At 39.0% G+C, this 12,961-nt stretch overlaps 1 protein-coding gene and 1 long non-coding RNA gene across 3 annotated transcripts in view; both read right to left on the minus strand.

The window, feature by feature from the left end:
• Window positions 1-213: 213 nt before the first annotated feature.
• On the minus strand, window positions 214-1,267 carry LOC139555822 (uncharacterized). Of its 2 annotated transcripts, XR_011671024.1 has the most exons (4): window positions 1,072-1,267; window positions 729-934; window positions 519-542; window positions 214-436 (listed from the first exon to the last, which is right to left on the minus strand). It is a non-coding gene; the product is annotated as an uncharacterized lncRNA (long non-coding RNA). The 2 variants fall into 2 exon arrangements; XR_011671023.1 differs by having other exon boundaries at window positions 436-542.
• A 9,516-nt stretch (window positions 1,268-10,783) lies between these two features.
• The window catches only part of LOC139556367 (uncharacterized), a 39,537-nt gene continuing 37,359 nt past the window's right edge, over window positions 10,784-12,961 (minus strand). Inside the window, exon 11 of the mRNA XM_071370264.1 lies at window positions 10,784-11,068. The gene's annotated coding sequence lies outside the window, so the exon portion shown is untranslated. The remainder of the gene's footprint in view (window positions 11,069-12,961) is intronic.

The following is a 12,961-nucleotide window of genomic DNA, read 5'->3' on the forward strand; positions in this document are numbered from 1 at the left end:
TCCGGAATTGACTGTGAATTAACTTTAAATAATCATTGTGTGAATGCTCACTGCCTGATTGGAGAGAAAACATTCACTGCAAGAACAACTCTAGCTTCAGTAGCCAGCTGGCAGTTACTGTGGTTACAGGCTTGATTTTGTCTTTTGAATTTGACCATTTGTGTGTTGGCGTAAGTGGGGAGAAATTACACAAAGCAAGTGGCAAGTCCTCTATGCTCTTTTATTATTTTTGAAGGATATCACATCAGAAAATGTATATCTGGCGGGAAACATGTTTAGAATTGGCCCCACTTCCACAGTTGTGAGGTTATCATTGATTCACTTTTGGAAGAGACATGCAGCCAAAAAGCTAAGCATATTTCTCTGAAATAATTTTCTTTAAAAAAGTCCCAATGGCCAAGATTGCAACTATACCAAAACAGACACTTAAAATCCACTGGAAAAAAGAAGAAAAAATATATTAGACAGGATATAGCATAATATGTTAGAAATGTCAAATGAAAAAGATATTGGCATACCACACTGTCCATCTGGTCTTTGGTCTTAAAAAAAACAAAACAAGAAGCACAAAAAGATAAGTTATCACAGTACATCAACTCATATTTGTTTTTTTCTTGATTTAGCTTGCCCGGCATAACGGAACGAATAAAATACTCCCAAAAGTGCAAACCCCACCCACTCAGATTTGCCAACAACAGAGTGAAGATATTGATAAATTGATGCTTCACCTCAGGATGTATGTCAAGCTTCTTCCTAATCTCTTTAACTGCTTCTTCATTGTGAGGACAGTTCAGTAGTCCTCCCTGACTCTCATGGAACAGACAGTCCACTGTGAGTATTACATCACTTCTGGTCACTAGTCTGCTGCTGTCAGCTACAGTGCACTCTGGGTTAAAAAAGTGATGCAGGACTACCAGAATGACATCTTTACCATCTATCAAAAGAATCAGGGACAAACAAAGTGTTTATTCATGTCATTAGCCACCTGATACATGTTCTATCTAGATCAACTGATATGGAGATAGAATTGACAGTAGGATCGTTTTGGAGGATACTTTAGGGGTTGGCTACCTGGAATCTGCTGCAGTGCTGCCTCAATATCAGTACCAGCACGAGAGAGACGGGACAGAAAGCCATGATGACATCACTCTGCTCTGGTGACATCACTTCAGTGAAGCCTCCTCCAAGTTGTCTCATAAACTGGATATGAGAATCCATAGTCTTGCCAGTGGTGATGGTGTAGTACCTCATCAACCTTGGCACCTCTGTTTTGTAATGGATAAAAAGAGAAAAGTCAAGTATAGACCCTAAAACTAAAAGTAGCAATGTTTGGTGTAGATCACTGCCCAGACAACTATAATCCCAAACTAAGATTTGGCCTCAAACATTATTTAAATACGTGGTAGACCTTTGTCCTGTTAAAAGAATTACCTCTGTGTTCCATTGTGGATCTGTAAGGGAATAAACAGGGAATAAATAATTATTAATCATGTAACAGACAATAAAATACATATCTTACTGTATAATATAACAACCAGTGTAAATATTTCAAGTCGTCTTTCATTCTGACTATGACAGATCCCTCTGAGATAAGCTATGCAGTCTCCCACCCACCTCCCCTCTTGCCTTTATTTGACCATGTGATCTACAGGAAACAAGTGAAAGTCAATTGCTGACATCTATTTTACACCCATATAATTAGCATCATAAACCCCATTATATTTTCATGTCTGCACCAGTAGCCTATTACACATCACATCAATTTGACTTATTCATAAAGCATAGTGGTGTTAAATAAGATAACTCAATGAAGGATGAACAATGAGCAATGCATGACAATTCAGACAGCTGATCTCCTAAGAACAACTCATCTGCAACATAATGGCTGTATTACCACAGGCAGACAAATTCAGAAGTTTTGACCAATTATTGACTAAAGAGCTGATCTGATTGTTCAAAAGGTCAATTAGTAGAAAAAATATCAATGTTGGGGTGCCTATGTAAACGCAGCCAATGATCCCATGACTCATTCTGTGTGCCTATCAATTTGGAAATTATTATCTGTCTTTGTTGTCACCCGTCCGGATATCGATTGAACAAATGATACAGAGCTGCCTTTATCTGTATCATGTGTCAGTTAGTGCTGAATGTAAAGAGGAAAATTTACTTACCGAACCATAATGGTGTGTGAACCTTCTTTGATGCCCAGAGGAAAGTGAAAAAGTACACAGCTTGAGGGAGAGATGGTTTTATCAGAAACAGTTTCACTTTCATATTCAAGAGACACTATAGTAGGCATTTAAAACTGCAGCATCACCTGTTTTTTCAACTGGAATTTGGTTAAAGATTGGCATGCCCTAGTTAACCATTAGCCTGTGAAACAACCTAAAAGCCTTTACGACTTTCATTGTAAAAGGAAAAAATAAAAGTAAAAGTATAACTTGTCACCAACGCTATGAGTATTATTCATACAGAAATCACATCCAGTATTGTTAGACACTGTCACTGGAACAGCTTTAACCTACTTCATCACCCTCCCGGATCCGGGATCCTCCTCATAAAAAAAGATGACTAGCATAGCCTAGCCTAACGGGACAGGGATATCATATAATATAATTTTTATGAAATCACAAGTCCAATACAGCAAATGAAAGATAAACATCTTGTGAATCCAGCCATCATTTCCGATTTTTTAAATGTTTTACAGCGAAAACACAATATGTATTTCTATTAGCTTACCACAATAGCCAAACACACAAACGCATTTATTCACCGCAAAGGTAGCTTTTGCAAAAACCAGCAAAATATATAAAATTAATCACTAACCTTTGGACAACTTCATCAGATGACAGTCTTATAACATCATGTTATACAATACATTTATGTTTTGTTTGAAAATGTGCATATTTATAGCTACAAATCCTGGTTATACATTGTGAATACGTAGCAACGATTCACCAGAATCTCCGGAGATATTTTGGACACTCACCTAATCTGACCAAAGAACTCATCATAAACTTTACATAAAAATACTTGTTGTATGGCAAATGACAGATACACTGGTTCTGTTAAGGCTGCAAGCCCGACACCGGTACACCTATGACAACATCCAGCTCAAGTGCAGGGCGCGAAATTCAAAATCTATTTTTTTTTAATATTTAACTTTCACACATTAACAAGTCCAATACAGCATTTGAAAGATAAACATCTTGTCAATCCAGCCAACATGTCCGATTTTTTTTATGTTTTACAGAGAAAACACCACATATATTTATGTAAGTTCACCACCAAATACAAAAGACAGACATTTTTCACAGCAACGGTAGCATGCAAGTAGCATGCACAAAGCTAACCTAACTAACCTAGAACCAACCTAGAACCAACCTAGAACCAACCTAAATAACCTAGAAAAAACTCCCTCAGATGACAGTCCTATGACATGTTACACAATAAATCTATGTTTTGTTCGAAAAATTTGCATATTTTAGCTATAAATCAGTTTTACATTACTGCTACCATCATAGCCACCATCACAGCTACAGTCAGAAATCGCACGGCAGTAGCCAGAGAAAATACAGACACCAACGTCAACTACTAATTACACATCATAAAACATTTCAGAGAAATATATGGTGGATAGCTAATGAAAGAGAAAGATCTTGTAAATAGAGACAATATTTCCGATTTTTGAAGTGTTTTACAGCGAAAACACAATATATCGTCATATTAGCTTACTACAATAGCTAACATCACAACAAAGCAAACGGTAGCATAGCACAGTTCGACAGATATATATGAAATAGCATCCCAAATTGGGTCCTTATCTTTGTTGATCTTCATTCAGAATGTTGTACAAGGGGTCTTTTGTTCAGAACCGTCTTTATTTGGATCCAGAAGAACTATTTCCCTCTTCAATTAGCAAACACACTGGCCTTACTGCGCTAACCTCTCGTTCGTCTTCAAACGCATCACGTATAAAGTCACGAATAAATTTCAATACTATAATTAAACTATATTGAAAAAACATACTTTAGGATGATATTGTGACATGTATCAAAAAAAATCGAAGCCAGGGGTCATATTCATCTATAACGACCGTTTTCCAGGTGGAGAGTCGTGGTCCAAATTCGCGCCTCAGAAAAAAATAATAATGACGGTCCTCTCATTCCAAGAGGGTGTATGCATTCTCTGAAAGAGATAATCAACTGATTTCTGCTCTCACTTCCGCATGACACCCAGAGGAAGGTGTATGACGTGTTTCTACAGTCCTAAGTGACATGACCTTTTATAGACAAGCTCTTGAAGAGACACTTCGCTTTTTGGAAATCTCACTTCCGGATAGGAAATGAGCTGTAAAAATAGTTCTGTTTCACTTAGAGACATAATTCAAACGTTTAGAAACTAGAGAGTGTTTTCTATCCAATACTAATAATAATATGCATATTGTACGAGCAAGAATTGAGAACGAGGCCGTTTGAAATGGCCACCTCTTTCCAGGTTACTCAATGCTGCTCTTTCAGCCATAACAGGTTAATGCAACCGCTGTGTTAGATTTTTTAAAATAACTTTACCACAACATACAGCTTGGGTTATTGTGAACCAGTGCTCACCAACACGGCGGAGAATAGACATCAACATATTACACAGAAATACGAAATAACATCATAAATGTTGTCTAACTTTTGCTGAGCTTCCATCAGAATGTTGTACAAGGAGTCCTATTTCCAGAATAAATCGTTGTTTGGTTTTAGAATGTCCATTTCTTCTGTCGAATTCGCGCCACAATGCTAGCCAAGGTTGCTAACATTCCCATCCTCTCTTGGCGCAAAGAACGGAAAACTCCAAAAGTCCCAATAAACGTTGAATAAACTGATAAAACTCGGTTGAAAAAACCTACTTTATGATGTTATTATCATATGTATCAAATAAAATCAGAGCCGGAGATATTCGCCGTGTATGCCGAACGCTTTTCAGAAGACAATGTCGAGGTCCCTCGCGCGCCGTCGAAGACAAAGAAAATACCGGACCTGTCACTCCAAAAGCTCTTGTTCGGCCTCAGATCAAGCTAGACACCCCATTCCACCTTCCACTGCCTGTTGACATCTAGTGGAAGACGTATGAAGTGCATGAATATCGATAAATAAAAGCCAGTTGAATAGGCAGGCCCTGAAACAGAGCCTCGTTTTCAGATTTTTCACTTCCTGTTTGGAAGTTTGCTGCCAAATGAGTTCTGTTTTACTCACAGATATAATTCAAACAGTTTTAGAAACTTGAGAGTGTTTTCTTTCCAATAGTAATAATAATATGCATATTGTATGATCTAGAACAGAGTACGAGGCCGTTTCTTTTGGGCACAATTTTTTCCAAAGTGAAAACAGCGCCTCCGTATTGACAAGAAGTTAAGGCTTGGGGGCCATGTGGGGGAATGCATATAGGGTAGAAGTAGCTGATCTGGAATCTGTTTTGTGTCTGTTCAACACAAAACCTGTTCCTACTGGTTGGCCTTAAGAAACTGCCCCTTTTACAGTTGTGGTGAATGAGTTGAGAATCTCATTTGTTGTCTCCACAAAGAGGGCGTTTCAGGAATGAAGTAATATCAAAGAAGGTATGCAATATGGAGAATTGATACTGTTGTGTTTATCTTTGCCAGAAGATACTGACTACAGCTACGCTTGTTTACACTGCGTACACTGAGGTCAGAACGTGAAAATGGTTATATCAAGACACCGTGAAGCCAGAGGCAGATATTGGTCAGAAAACATACCTCAATGCAGGGATGGGATATGCCACTGTACTCCAAATAACTTCCCTTTTCGTCCTCATGATAGCTACCTGAAGCCACAGAAGCCGTTATGGAATGGCACGTAGCGTTGAACAACAAAGGAGCTGATTGGCTGACACTGCCATTCTAAATGGCTGTGGTGGCTACTGCTAGGGTAGTTTTCTGTAAAACTAGCAGTTTTTCAATCTTCTCAATTAATCAGTGTAGAAAAGGTAACATTTTGAGTACAGTGGCATATACTAGGATTGTGCCGAGTAGTCGGACAAAATGAGTATCATAACGGATATGGGCAATTTTCTGTATAACTCAGCTGGCTGTCTGTAAAAATAAGGGCGGGCTGTACGTTGATCCTGCTGCTCTGATTGGATAGAGTGAAGCTGTATTTCTCCAGCCACTTTCTTCATAATTTCAGCCTATCAGTTTTCCTTGCATGTTTTTGGTCTGATCATTTAGATTCAGGGGTGGTCGGTGTCCCATTTAAGATAATTTTTTAATGAGCACGGCACATATTGGATGACTAATTCATATTCCATTCACCCAGCTCAATGTAACATCGATAGGTGTAGGCAACAACATTATACTAGAATTTCCACTGTACCCATCATGAGGTTGCTACAACCTAGCCTATGAGTAACATTTTACAATAACGTAGGTGCACCCCTGATCACACGCAAACACAGTTCACTTTCATAACAGCATGATCCCTTTGCAAGTTGTATATATAATTCCTTTTTGCAACCATCTACGCACTCTCCTCCTCTCACCTTTACCATTTACTTGTGGACTTCAGTGCACAAAACATCAGCTGTCTCTGACCAGGAGAAAAACCTTTCCAAGCCAAACCTTCATATCATGACCGCTAAACATACCCTACATCACTGTCAAGTCATAGTCAACGAGAACTACTAGAACTAACGCATTAGGAAACCAGCTACAATCATGCAGTACAGTGTACAGTCAAAAAGCAATTCTGCAGTTACACTGTCGGGCCTTGGTGGCAATAAATTAATAAAACCAAAAGCTTACCTCGACTTGAAGAGTTCCAATGTTGGATAGCTGTCACGACGTCGGCCGAAGTTTGTCCATCTCCTTGTTCGGGAGGTCGACGTCACCGACCTTCTAGTCATCACTGATCCATTTTCCATGGGTTTGTATTGTCTTCCATCACACCTGGTTCCAATCCCATCAATTACATGTTGTGTATTTAACCCTCCGTTTCCCCTCATGTCCTTGTCAGTGATTGTTTATTGTAAGTGTATGTGTACATCTGTACTAGTGTGCGTCGGGTTATTGTCACGATCGCGTGGAGAGACGGACAAAGGCGGAGCGTGATTGGAGTTCCACATCTTTATTAAGTGAAACTTAAAACAAACAAACAACGACCGTACAGTACTGAGGCGCTACATGCACTCTCTCAAAAACAATATCCCACAAAGCAGGTGGGAACAGGGAACCCTTAAGTATGATCCCCAATTAGAGACAACGAACATCAGCTGCCTCTAATTGGAACCATACCAAGAGCACCAACATAGAAATATATAATCTAGAACACCCCCTAGTCACGCCCTGACCTACTACACCATAGAGAACCAAGGGCTCTCTATGGTCAGGAGGTGACAGTTGTGTTACCCATTGATTTTTATTATTATGTTTTCGGGTGGGTTTTTGTAAATAAACTGCGCCGTTGGAAACACAGTTATTTCTCTCCTGCGTCTGACTTCTCTGCCGCCAGTTCACACCCTTACAATAGCCATAGCCAGATAGCTAACATAGCATCCCTCTCTGTTTGAGCCAGGTGTTTGAGTAGGCTAAACTAAGGGTGATTGACCGTCATCTTGAACTTCTTCCATTTTCGAATAATTGCGCCAACAGTTGTTGCCTTCTCACCAAGCTGCTTGCCTATTGTCCTGTAGCCCATCCCAGCCTTGTGCAGGTCTACAATTTTATCCCTGATGTCCTTACACAGCTCTCTGGTCTTGGCCATTGTGGAGAGGTTGGAGTCTGTTTGATTGAGTGTGTGGACAGGTGTCTTTTATACAGGTAACGAGTTCAAACAGGTGCAGTTAATACAGGTAATGAGTGGAGAACAGGAGGGCTTCTTAAAAAAAAACTAACAGGTCTGTGAGAGTCGGAATTCTTACTGGTTGATAGGTGATCAAATACTTATGTCATGCAATAAAATGCAAATTAATTACTTAAAAATCATACAATGTGATTTTCTGGATTTTTGTTTTAGATTCCGTCTCTCACAGTTGAAGTGTACCTATGATAAAAATGACAGACCTCTACATGCTTTGTAAGTTGGAAAACCTGCAAAATCGGCAGTGTATCAAATACTTCTTCTCCCCACTGTATATATATTCACTTTTGGATTCTCATTTTTCAGGGGGTGCGGCAACACACCCAGTACGCCTACTTCCTGCGGCTATGCATAGCTGTAGTTTTAGTTTATGTTTGACGCAGCTTGTTTGCCTTTAGCCAATCAGCGTTTCTCAATGAGTGCAAACTGATAGATACACTAGTTCTTAATGCAATCGCCATGTTAGAATTCTAAAAATAACTTCATTACGACATCCAGCTTAGTTATAGCAAGAGAGTGACCAAAATCTGGGCGCAAACTACTAGTTCACATGTTCGACAGATATATGAAATAGCATCATAAAATGGGTCCTACTTTTGATGATCTTCCATCAGAATGTTGTACAAGGGGTCCTTTGTCCAGAACAATCGTTGTTTGGTTTTAGAACGTCCTCTTCTCCAGTCAATTAGCACGGAAAGCTAGCAAAGTGGCGCGAAGCTCTCCTTCCTGAACAAAGGCACACAACGCAACACGCCTAACGTCCCGAAAAAATTTCAATAATCTAATAAAACTATATTGAAAAAACATACTTTACGATGATATTGTCACATTTATCAATTTATCAAGCCGGAGATATTAGTCGTCTATAACGACAGCTTTACAGAAGGCAATACCAGGTCCCTTCTCGCGCGTTCCAGGAAATGGGTGTCACGTCATGCCAAGAGCTTTTATTCCACCTCAGATCAAGATAAACACTCAATTTCTTCTCTCACTCCCTATTGATATCGAGTGGAAGGTGTATGACGTGCATGTATACTAATATATATCAAGCCCATTTATAGGCAGGCCCTAGAACAGAGCATCGATTTCAGATTTTCCACTTCCTGTCAGGAAGTTTGCTGCAAAATGAGTTCTGTTTTACTCACAGATATAATTCAAACGGTTTTAGAAACTAGAGAGTGTTTTCTATCCAATAGTAATAATAATATGCATATTGTACGAGCAAGAATTGAGTACGAGTGAAAATAGCGCCCTCTGTCCTCAACAGGTTAATAACAAATATCCTCGCCATGTGATTTATCATACTAGCAGGCAGCAGCAATCTAAATAGTGGAGGCTCCTCAGAGGAGGAAGGGGAGGACCATCCTCCTCAGTGAATTAAATAAAAATAGTGAAACATTAAAAGTTAATATTTTTAGATAAAACTATACTAAATATATTCACGTCACCAAATATTATTTTTAAATACATTGTTTTTGCAATTTATGTCTGCAGTAGCCTCAACAGCATTCTGTAGGGTAGCACCATGGTGTAGCCAGAGAACAGCTAGCTTCTGTCCTCCTCTGGGTACATTGACTTCAGTACAAAACCTAGGAGGCTCATGGTTCTCACCCCCTTCCATAGGTTTACACAGTAATTATGACAACTTCTGAACGACATCCTCCAACCTATCAGAGCTCTTGCAGTATGAACTGACATGTTGTCCACTCAAAGGATCAGAGAATGAATCTAGTTCTGAAAGCATAAGCTATAGCTAGCCAGCACTGCAGTGCGGTGCATTAATGTGGTGAGCAGTTGACTCAGAGAGAGAAAGACAATAGTTGAACAGTTTTGAACAAATTAATTTTCTCCAAAATGAAGAGAGAGATAAAGATACTTGGTAGAATGTTTTAAAACTTTCACTTATCTATCGAATGCAGTTAGCTAGTTTAGCCTACTCAAACACCCAGCTCAAACAGAGGATGCTATGTTAGCTAGCTGGCTATGGCTACCCAACACTGGAACTCTTCCAAGTCAAGGTAAGCTTTTGGTTTTATTAATTTACTGCCACCGGGACCCGCCGGTGTAACTGGAAAATTGCATTGTACTGCATGATTGTAGCGGGTTTACTAACACATTAGTTCTAGTAGTTCTCATTGACTATGACTTGACAACGATGTAGGCTGTGCGTAGCGGTTAGCGATCATGATATGAAGGTTTGGCTCGGAAAGGTTTTTCACTTGGTCACGGACAGCTGATATGTTGTGCACTGAAGTCCACAAACAAAGGGAAAAGGTGAGAGGAGGAGAGGGCATAGATAGTTGTGAGAAGGAATTATATATACACAACTTGCAAAGTGATCATGCTGTTTTTATGTGGCTGTTATGAAAGTGAACTGTGTTTGCGTGTGATCAGGGGTGCACCTTATCGTAAAATGTTATTCATAGGCTAGGCTGTAGCAACCTCAAGATGGGTACAGTGAAAACTTGAGTCATGCACAAAGTAGATGCCAAAAAAAAATAAAGATGCCAAAACTAAAAATCTAAACAAAACTATAGTTTGTTAACAAGAAATTTGTGGAGTGGTTGAAAAAGGAGTTTTAATAACTCCAACCTAAGTGTATGTTAACTTCTGACTTCAACTGTATATATAACTTTTTTCATTCAAATTTATCAGAGGTAGCACCCACAGCACCCTTACTTCCCCCGGCTATGGATAGCTGTAGTTTTAGTTTAAAGTTGACACAGCTTATTGACCATTTGCCAATTGGCCTTTCTGAACAAGTGCAAACTGCTATTTGCGACTTCACAACTGGTAAATACCACCTTCCCATTTGGTTGACAACGCAGCATCTCTCCTATCCCAACACAGGTTCATGTTCTTAATGTCAAAGTGTAATGATGACTATTTGTGCTTCATCAATGACTCACTCATACAGCAACTGAAATTCTATGACTTTAATTTTGCTAGAAAGGGCAGTCAAAGCAGAATAAAGTGACAACACAGAATATACAATAAGAGTAGGCCTACAATATTACATGAGCATCGTGCCATCTTAAACTAAGATACTATCCTGATAGATAGAGGTAGGTAGAGAATATGCTTAATTAGGCTTTATTCATTATTTTTATTGTATAATTAAGTCAGTTTCTGTGTCGTCTGTAATTTCTACAGTTTATTCCACTGTTTATACCTACTTGCTCTATTTCCATTAGGTTAGGATAAATCTCATTGTTTCTTTCTGGCGATAAAAAAATTAAAACAATAAAAAAATACAGGCAAACAAGCCCCAAAAAATAAACAGCCCAACAGCAAATGGTGATGTCTGGCAACCTGTAAGATAGTAGTAAACATAAAAGCTGTATGTTAGTTAGCTACAGTAAAGTACAATTATCACAATAGTGTCAATGTTTCAGAAATGCAAACAATATAACCTCTCATAGTACATAATTAGCAGAGTGAAATTCAAAATGGTGGTGAGATAATACCTCAGGATGTATATTACGCTTCTTCAGAATCTCTTTGACTGCTGCTTCATTGCGATGACACTCCAATAGTCCCTGGCTCTCATGGAAGAGACAGTCCACTGTGAGTATTACATCACCTCTTGTCACTAGTCTGCTGCTGTCAGGTACAGTGTAGTCTGGGTTGAAGGTGTGATGCAGTACTACCAGAATGACAGGTTTACCAGCTGTCAAAAGGAAAACAAAATACACTTCACCTCATTACCATTTTATTTTGTTTGCCTATTCCAATTCATTTTGGATGGATTGACCCTGCCCTGAATAGATTACCAGGAATCTGCTGCAGTGCTGCTTCAATATCAGTACCAGCACGAGAGACGATGGGACAGAAAGCCATGATGACATCACTCTTCTCTTGTGACATCACTTCAGTGAAGCCTCCTCCAAGTTGTCTCATAAACTGGATATGAGAACCCATAGTCTTGCCAGTGGTGATGGTGTAGTACTTCATCAACCTTGGCACCTCTGTTTTGTAATGGATAAAAAAGAGAAAAGTCAAGTATAGACCCTAAAAATAAAACTTAAGATCTGACCTTAAACATTCCTCAAACATTCTATAAAATAAGTGGTAGGTCTGTGTCCGGTTCAAATAATCACCTCTACGTTCCATTGTGGATCTGTAAGGGGAGTGAACAGAGAATTGTTTTTTATTAATCATGTAACAGACAGAAAAAAAACATATCTTACTGTATAATATAACAGCCAGTGTGCAGACAATGTAAATATTTCAAGTCATCTTTCACTTTCATTCTGACTATGACATATCCCTCTGAGATAAGCTATGCAGTCTCCCACCCACCTCCCCTCTTGCCTTTATTTGACCATGTGATCTACAGGAAACAAGAAAGTGAATTGCTCACATCTATTTTACACCCATATAATTGGCATCATAAACCCCATTATATTTTCATGTCTGCCCCAGTAGCCTATACACACCACATCAATTTGACTTATTCATAAAGCACAGTGGTGTTAAATAAGATAACTCAATGAAGGATGAACAATGAGCAATGCATGAAAATTCAGACAGGTGATCTCCCAAGAACAACTAATTTGCAACATAATGGCTGTATTACCACAGGCTGACCAATTCTGAAGTTTTGACCAATATTTGACTAAAGAGCTGATCTGATTGTTCAAAAGACCAGTTAGTAGAAAAAAGATCAGTGTTGGGGCGCCTATGTAAACGCAGCCAATGATCCCATGACTCATTCTGTGTGCCTATCAATTTGGAAATGATTATCTGTCTTTGTTGTCATCCGTCCGGATATCAATTGAACAAACGATACAGATCCGCCTTTAACTGTATCATGTGTCAGTTAGTGCTGAATGTAAAGAGGAAAATTGACTTACTGAACCATAATGGTGTGTGAATTCCTTTGGAAGACGACTATTGAAAGACAATCTGACTACCTTCTATGATGCCCAGAGGAAAGTGAAACAGTACACAGCTTGAGGGAAAAGAGGAGGAGAGATGGTTTTATCAGAAACAGTTTCACTTTCATAATCAAGAGACACTATAGTAGGCTTTTAAAACTGCAGCATCACCTGTTTTCTCATCTGGCATTCAACTGGCCGTAGTTAATCATTAGCCTC

Source organism: Salvelinus alpinus, chromosome 27 (assembly GCF_045679555.1).
Source record: "Salvelinus alpinus chromosome 27, SLU_Salpinus.1, whole genome shotgun sequence".
NCBI lineage: Eukaryota > Metazoa > Chordata > Actinopteri > Salmoniformes > Salmonidae > Salvelinus > Salvelinus alpinus.